Raw genomic sequence first — 9,372 nt, 5'->3', positions numbered from 1 at the left:
GTGCTTGTCATTTCTTTGTAAAATCATTCTATGTGCCGCTACAAAATAATCATACTGGTGAAATTGTATTATTTCTAAAGTATTAAGGGTATCTCTAGATTCACACAATAACAAGAAGCCAAAGATACATTTAATTTAATTCCTAATGATGCACAGAAGATATTTTGTATGAAATCCCTACTGTCTTGCTATATGCATTAAGCAAAACTTAGCAGCTATCTGTTCCAGATGGAGTAAGACCATATCGAAAAACGGGCATTTGATAGCCCGGGCAATGAGCTATCGTTGCTCGTGCTAACCCTGGCGCAAAGGTTCCTTCCCCCTTTGAGACAGGTGTCTGCTGGGTCTCCCTGTTTCTTCTCTCATCATTCCCTGCAACTGGAGGGATAGAGGAGAACACTACTTGTCCTCCTGATCCCTTAACCGGTCGTCCCAAGGCCCTGAAGTCTCTCTTGATTGCCTGTAGACTTCTTATTGCAACCTCATCGCTGCCTACATGAAAAATCAGCAGTACATGATAATAATCTGAGGCCTGTACCAGGGTAGGAAGTTTTCTCTTCACATCTCTAACCCTGCCCCAGGGAGGCAGCGGATTTCCCTGAGAAGCGGGTCCGGTCTGCATGCTGGGCCTCCTCCTCCCCTCAGAGCGCCCCGTTTGCCCGCCTTGGTCGCTACCGCTCCCCAGGGGCTTCTTTTACACCGGGCGGGGGCGGGATTGGCCGACGTTGCTCCTGGTCCCGCGCGGGTCTCCTCAGCCGCTGTGGCGCGAAAGCCGCGGGCTCCCGGCGGGAGTCCCCCCTCCCCTGAGGGTCCCCCTGTTGAGGAAAGCCCCCGGTGCACCGCGCCAGAGCGCTCCGCTGCCGATCGTGGCGGCACCGGAGCTGCTCGCCTCGGCAATTCGTGGGGGGGCTAACTGTCCCAGATGAATTCGGAGGACCCGGGTGGGGAGGTAAGGGGGGAAGGACAGGGCTGAAAGAGGAGGTTACTCTTTCCCTCCTCAGCTAAAGCTTCTCTTCTGTCACGAAGAGGAGCTGAGGTATCGTGCTTCCCCCTCCTCCCCCTGCTCCCCTCAGGCACAACCGCTGCAGCCGCACCCTGAGGCTGTGACCGGGGGCGGGGGGGGGCTTGATGGAGGGGTGCAAGTGGTGGTGTACCAAGCACCTTTTGGAAACGACCTAGGACATTGGTGCCCTGATACCACTGTGACATAGACCTTAAAGAAAAAGGAAGATGAAATAAATGCAGTGAACGGTTACAGAGATGTTCAGGGGATCTGGGAGAGGCTCGAAGCATCTTGGTTTGCTTCAGCTACAAAGTTGAAGACTGAGAAGGTCTTTACTGTGGTTGCCAGCTATTTGTTAGAGGACTTCTTTTCCCTCGGTGAAGGTTGGCACAAGAACAGATGTGTATAAATTGGATCAAAGTTGTTGTAATCTGGAGGTAGAAGGAAGCTTTAAAAACTTTCTGGAGTAGCCTTCCAGTAAGAATACTAGAAGTCTGAGCACAAAACCCAGTAATTTTTACAATAAAAAATGAATTTGAGTTTATAGACGTCTATTGCCAAAAGAACAGACTCAAGACCAAAGATGATAATCTCCTTAAAATCCTAAGAGTACTGAGTCTGAGGAATGCCTCTGTAGCATTAAGAGTTATTTCTCTGAATCCTCTGCTGCATACACACAAACAATTTTTTTTTTGCATAATTTATATAACTGACATTTAATTCTAACAATTCTGAGAAAAAGCTCAACAAATTAATTATATGCGTAAACTGTTGGCCATAAATTTATCTAAAAGAAACTTTGGCGTTGCTTTCGTTTGAGAATGCACCTGACCTTTTCTGTTTCTTTGTACAATGCAAGCATGAATGTCAGTAGGAGTTTAACAAGACCCAGACAGTAGAAGGGTTGCCAAATTCTCCTTACAGTATATGTATTTACTCCAGCCCCAAGACCTTTTTTTTTTTTTTTTTTTTTCCCCCCCATAGGACACTAACTGTTGAAAAATATCTGCTTTCCAGAGAAATTTGGAAGGCTTGGGTGGGGAGGGAAGGAGAGAGTTTGGAAGTCCAGGAATATGAAGTGGTTCACACCCTGCTTTTAATCTGCAAGCCCAAACTGAAGAGCCTTACTTGAACTGTGTTTTCATGGGAATACTGTCTATGTAATCTACATTCATGTTAACACTTATGCTTCAAGTCTTTGCAAATATTTCTTTAAGCTTTTCTATATTTCTCCAGAGTTTATCTGCTTCTGGTCTATTCGCACTGGATTAAAAATGAAGGCAACAAATCACTATGCTTCAAAGCAGATTCAAAGAAATACATTATTTTCTTTGGAAACCCCTGGAGAGAATAATCTGGCATAGCTGAGCATTAGAAAAGTATTATCCTTTAAATCAGAGCAGGTACAGATGGGACATTTCTAGAAATTCTTGTTCAGTGGATTTCTCTTGCCTCACGTCAGCCACTGGGCTCATGTGGTGTACTGGAAATAATCTTATTTGCATCTTCAGTGTGAGTTTCAGGAGTTATTTGGGCATATGCTCTTTAGGAGAATTGAGTGCCTTTGCACTATGGTCTGCTGTATTTGCAATGAGGAATTCAATTTATTTTTCGTGTTTCAGCCATAAATTATTTAGTTCTGGCCTATCTGAGTCACCACTCTTATTTGTTACGCAGTTTGCTCCTTGCACAGGGCTCTTTGCTATCTCATTCAAAGGGAGACATCCTGCATACAAAACCAGATGACTGTCAACAGGCCTTTCAAGGGACCCTCCACCAAGGGTCCTTGACAGAGAAGTGTACTTCCCACCCAGGTCCGCTGTAGCGCTGAGTTGTTAACATTCTGGACACACTGCAAATTACACCCACTTGTGGAAGCCTTTGAATCCAGGGTTTTAGTGTTGTGTCCTCGTTACAGCAGCGTTTGACCATACAGTGATATTTATTGCTCTCTTATGTACCAACCACTCTGCTTGCAGCAGCTCCCTCCCAAACAGACAGCAGAAGTTTAGTTTGTTTGGTTTTTAAATATAACAAATATCAGACAAAGTCAATCACTCTAATCTGAAAACGAGAAGCCCATGAAAGAAGCATTTCAAAGATGTTTTTATGGAGTTGTATGTGGAGTTCAAAAGACAAATTCCTTAGAGGTTTTCGCAGCACAATCTTCTTGCTTGAGATTTCTATGGCTAGCTTTTTACAAGTCAACCAAGTTACCGGTTCCTATTGCAGTTTGGAAGATCTTTACCTGGTAATTTGTTCCTAGGAATTTCCCCATTTCTCACTGCATCCTTCACTAACAGTGACATAAACCTGCAGGAACAAGGACCAATTTTACCTGTAACTCAGGCTGTAGTTTAACCCAGAATGCAAGTGGCACTGCTGTTATTTGTCAGTTTAAGTATCTTGTATTCGTTTCCCAGCACAGTTATGAAACGGAGTGTGATGCTAGCTCCCAACCGGTTTTGCCTGTTAAGCTATGTTAAATAAAATTAATGTCTCATTTTAAGCGACAATATTTTGAAATAAAAATTTTAATGTAGCCTTAAGGCAGTGTTTAGGTGATCCTCCTTAGTGCCCAAAGCTTGCTGTTATGGGCAGTTCTGTATTTCAGGGTTTCTTCCTATACTTAAAATTTCCCAAGTAAATATATTTTTCAACTGAGTCTAAACCTAATGTCAGTCTTTTACATAACCTTGCAACAAGCCAGGTCCAAAACCCTGTACTGTCCTTGACCTCAAGCATGCTGTGGATCTCTGAGAAGTGAGGTAATTCAATTTCTAGGCCAGATGAGAGTAGATTAATATATGAATTGGTCCAGATGCATTAATTATGTTCTCTTGCATTAAATACTCTAGGAGATTGGGTAATTTGATATCAGTAGATGACACTGAACTTATTTTCGTGCAATATTCTTTTAACAAAGTACCAAATTAATTAGACTTCCATTTTCTGTGAATTATTTATGTTTGACAGCACTAGTAAAATATGTATTTTTTAAATAAAATCTCCCTCTTTTTTATTGTATAAAATAAGTGATATATAAGTACGCTGCATTTTTTCTTCTGTATCATGCTAAGTCTGTTTTACATAATTCTTTATGAATTGGTCATATTTAGTAAACATCGTTACATGCACTGTCATTTGCTGTTCACCTTTTAGCGAAAAACTTTCCTTTGTCACTTGAGAAACTGGCACTGCAATACTATTAACTGAAAGCATACTCTATCCTTTTGCATTTATTTCCTGCAACGCTTTAAAAAGAAAAAAGAAGTATTGGAGGGGAACACGACATGATTTTTTTTTTTAGGTGTCTTTGAGCAAAATTTTACTCCAGACATGCATTTGTGCTCAAGAAAGGTGGAGACATGCTGTGTGTAGCAATACCGTGACTCTAGCTCTACCTGTCTGTGTTTCTTCAGCAGGGGAAAAAACTAGGGTATATGTTATATCCAGCTCATGGTAAACTCTGTTGCAAAAACTGTTTTCAGCTGTTGGTGTTTAGTCATCAGTTAAACATCACACTGAGAACTGTCTTGCTGGCATAGTAATTTTTACAAGCGTTACTCTGTTCTGCTTTACAAAGAAAGATTTCCAGTTTCCATACTGCAGAAATACAGCAACGGAAAATATCGATGAATGAAAAATAGACTTATTTTCCATTTAAAACAACTCTGCGTTCACATCTTCAGGAGCTGCATTTCTTCTATCTCCTGGTTGCAATGCTAAAAGAATAATACTTTTTAATTGCCTGCTGCAATAGAGGAAAAAAGATAAGGCTGTTATCCTCAGCCATTAAGAACTTACAAAATCTGATTTTATCCTTATGGATCAGATGGCTAAAGCAACTGCCATGAGCCCAGATGTCTTAGCAAGGTATTTCCAAGCAAGGAAAATAGCCAAGGGACAGAAGGTTATATGTAGGCAAGCCAAGTAATGAAGTATTCTTAGGTATAGGGTGAATAATGCAGCCAAAAAAAAAAAAAAGAGCTTGCACAAAAATACATAGTTTCTTTACTTAAGAGAAATTGAATTTAAAATACTGTGTTCACATAATAGTCTGGCTGAGTTAGTTGCGTGAAAAAGAGGAGAATGCCAAAATTAAGTCATAGATTGCATATATCACTCAGAAAAACTAGACTAAAAAATGCCAATCCTGTTTTAATTTGCCTAAAGCGATATTGTTGTAAACTTAAGAAGATAATCTGTGGCAAAACTCTGGTATGCAATTTTCATATCTTTGAATGGTAAGGTTCAAAAATTACTTAAACAGCATAGTTATTCTCTTGTAGTTCACTTGTTAGAAGGGTGGCATTTAGAGTAGATGGGTCTGATTTTTGGTTGCTGATAAAACCTGAATCCTAACTATAATTGTAAATGTTTTTTGCTTTATACTCTGAGTTTCTGTAACGTTTAGACTCAGAAATGAAGTGGTTGTTTTAGACCTAATCATGCATGCATGCATGTTAACAATAAACATGAGTGGCATCTCTTATTTCGGTAGGACAGGATCCCAGGGAGTTACTGAATATGCAAAAAGAGTCAAATTATATCCGAAAAGAAGTCAGAATTGTACTATAAGGTAAAGAAGATGCTGTAGTGCTGACCTATTCATGAAACATCAGATCATCAGAATATAAGGCAAATAATTTGGGAATCTGATATGATATTTTGGGAAGACATTGATTAAAAGACTGAAGGAAAACAAGGGGGCAACTACTGAACTCTTAACAGTAAATTACCAGAATTTGCCATTTGTTGTGTGGAGTATGTCTTTTACTGCTTTTGGGTTTTTTGCAAAATATAAGAGCTGGGGCAAAATACAACCTCATTGTAGTATTACACATCATTTCGTTATTTGGTTTGGAGTGTTGTTTTTAAATTGGGAAAAGTAAAGCGTATCTACGCTGCAGTGCAATTCTCCCAACATAACTTCTTCTGCTCTTGGTTTGACTGACGAACTGGTACCATATGATACTTAGATTTTATGATGATAAAGTTCTGTACTCCACATGAATGTGGTTTAGTGTCTTGAAAACATAGAGTAATTTGACTGAACCATTCTAAAGAATAACATTATGGCTGACAGATAAGAGAGAATGTGAAGAGAGACCATTTAAAAAAATAAACAATTAAATGGTAAAATCAAAAGTGAATCAGATGCAAATATAAATATTTAGCAGGTATCTCTTGATTCCCCCTGACTATTAAGAATATTTTCTTAAAGCCAACCTTCCCTGGCCCCTTCTCATATTCTATCTCTTTAGTTGGCTCTGTGTCAAATCCAAAGCCTGGTGCTAGGATGATTAAGGAAGAAATGGTATAGAGGTCCTTACTTGATTCTTCTGTTTTGTTGTGCTGGTTTTAATACTGGTACCTAGTTTTCCCTTATAAAATCTCTTCTCAGTGAATGGATTAGCTATGGAAGAGAACTGGGCAGACTCATGGGGAACTCTCTTTTTATGTGTACAGTCATTCAAATGCAAACATCGTCTTCTGGGTCTGGCTCGAGTGCCTAGCCTGGATAATGGAATAAGTGATTTTTGCTTCTAAGAATGAGACAAACTTGTTTTCCAGTCACAAACTTTTTTACAGTCAAAAGATCTATTGACCGAGTAAAAAGGGTCTGAAAACTGTGTGACATTTTATAAAAGGCCTATAGATAATAATCTACGCTATTTAGGAGTGATCATTTTAATCACAGATTAAGTGTTTTCACTGCAGAAATGTTGCATCTGTCATTAAAATGTGGGTTTAATTCGGACTTTTACAACATTAAAATACTGCACTGACTTAACTTGTCTCTCAAATACATAACTGGGTGTACTATGGGTAGTTTCCTGTACATGAAAATTCTAAGGCTGCTATTTCTAGCACCAAGGGACAGTTATGCAAACTTAATCTTTTTCTTACTGTAGTTTTAAGCAGTGTAAAGTGAAGTTGTGCAAGGTCCTTAACTGGAACAATTCTAGTATGTAATTTTTTTTTTGTAAGTGCTCTTTACTGTCAGCGTTGCAGGTTTTTTAGGTTTGCCACGCTCTGAGTTTTGTACAGTTATGTATTCAAGTGAGGTTGCTCCTGAGTCTACATAACTGAAAAAGCATTTGAAAAACAGGTACCAGGGTTGGGATCTTGTCAGCAGCAAATACTCGATTTTTCTAGAGAAAATAGGAGAGGAAACTTTGAGGAGTCACTGCCAGTTCCTAGAGCTGGGCCTAGCTGAGCTCTGCTCTTACTTCCATATACGTTAATATAACTTTGGGTTGGCTCTAGCATGTGTAGCAGGGAATGTTCCCCCGAAACCATCTGGTAGTTTCAGACAGTCTGAAAGCAGCGTACTAAGCCTTTCTTTGTCCCAGGGGTTGTGGTATGGCACTGGCATAGTGTAAGAATTTTCCAGAGGCACCAACAGGAAATCCTTGTTAGAAAAGATGGTTGTGGTGCCCCAAAGTGGCAAAAAAAACTGGGAGAGAGAAAGTCATCCTTACATTTTGAAAATATAGACCAGTCTTTGCATTGTGGGCACAGCATATCATCTATGTCCGGTTTGCAATGCTGTTTCTACAGTGCAACGTTTCAGGCTTGCAAAACATTTCTGGATGCTGTCAGCTGAAGTTTGGATTCTGTAATGCCTTTGGCCAGGGCTTGTATACACAGGGAAGATGGTTTTGGAACTCGCAACACATGTGTGGAGCTCCACCAAGATGAATCAGCAGCTCAGGAAACTTAGTCTTAGTACATCTTTCTGGAGCCAATTTTTTTAAATATTTTTTATTCTTTTTAACAATTGAGGACTTAGTGTTGAAGTTTTTCCGAAGATCAAATTCTTGCCCTGACAAAACTTCGACCATCTCTGAACAAACGTCTGGGATGGTCAGAATAGTGGTGATGCCAAGTGTCTGTTCTTTCCAAAATGCAATATTGGACCCAGTCTCATCCATAGTAAAAATATACTGAACATTATAACATTGCAACACCGTAAGGAAGTGGTGTGAATGTTTTCTACGCTGTATAACAGAAGGAACATTGTAGAAGAAGGCTGCAATTGTTGTAGCCTTAAAGATATCTTTCTACCAGCTTGTACCACCAGCAGTTAATTCTATATATATTTCAGCTAAACTGTCTCAGGTTTTCACTAAGGGTAATGGTGGGGGCAGGGTGTCTATGTGCATTAATTTCACAGGAATTTCACAGGGTCCACATAATCAACACCTGATTATTTAACTACTTTATTGTGTTTATTATCCCCTGAAGATGGAAATATTTTCTCTGACTGATGTTGCAGTATGTTCCACAATTATACTTTCCTCTCATCTGCAAATCCAGAGATCCATTTAATATCCTATACATTTGTTTTCTAATATAGAATATTTGCAGGATATGAAACAGTGTATTGCTCTTCTGATGATGTTTCACTTCAAGAAAAATAGCCAAGTATGGTTAGGTGTGGAAAAAATACAATATTGACACTTTGATAAGCTTTGCTGTATAAGAGGATGACATTCTTCCAGGGAAGGAGAGCAGCAACACCAAAAAGTTCACAAAGTTTCATGCTTGAGCAGATTCTGCTGCCTGGAACTACTGAATAAATGGAAATAAGTTAATGGGAATGAATGTATAGATAGGAAAAGATCAGTATTTCTGTGATAACGCTGCCCTTACCTTGCAACACAGTTGCGGGTGTTGTCTGAAATTTTTCATAAGCAGTTAAGTCTTATTTCAATTTTTCCTTTTGCAGTAGTAGTCATTTCCAGGTACCGTAGTCTTCTCCATTGGTTTCTGTTTCTAATCTTTTCCCCCTGTTTGTGTCACCTTAGTTGCTGTAGTAATGCAGTAATAAAATAAGGTAACTGCACTGTAAAAGAAATAAGGCATATGATCAGTGGAATACTGCACCCTCCTCCGTTTTCATTGTCCCATAGTTTTGGGGGTTTTAATCTCTTTGATCATCCCACACAATTTCAAATTAAATGTTCTTCCATTCTGCAACATCTGGAGAGCCATTTGTTTGTCCTTATGACAACACATCGAATCTTTTAGGTCTGAAGAGCTGTGTAAGCAACCCAGAAAAGACTGCCTTCCTGTCCTACCCCCCTTTAAAAAGGTTTCCCTGATAACACAGTAGATGTGAAAGAGAAAAAGTAAAAAAATTAAGACTTCAGAGGGAAGGAGGAGTCGTGTTATTCTCTTGTCTCCTCTCTTGCTTATAGAATTCTCTTGTTTATGGAATCAAATCAGTAAGAAAAAAAACTACGCGAAGTAAGCAAAGATGATAGAATAGGGCAAAAAAAATATTATTTTACATAGTAAATGCCTCAGTACTATTTCTCTTGCTTTCATTAAATATTTCCTGCCCAAGAAAGGAGAAA

This window comes from Gavia stellata, chromosome 8, assembly GCF_030936135.1.
Source record: "Gavia stellata isolate bGavSte3 chromosome 8, bGavSte3.hap2, whole genome shotgun sequence".
Taxonomy (NCBI): domain Eukaryota; kingdom Metazoa; phylum Chordata; class Aves; order Gaviiformes; family Gaviidae; genus Gavia; species Gavia stellata.
This window is presented reverse-complemented; position numbering follows the sequence as displayed.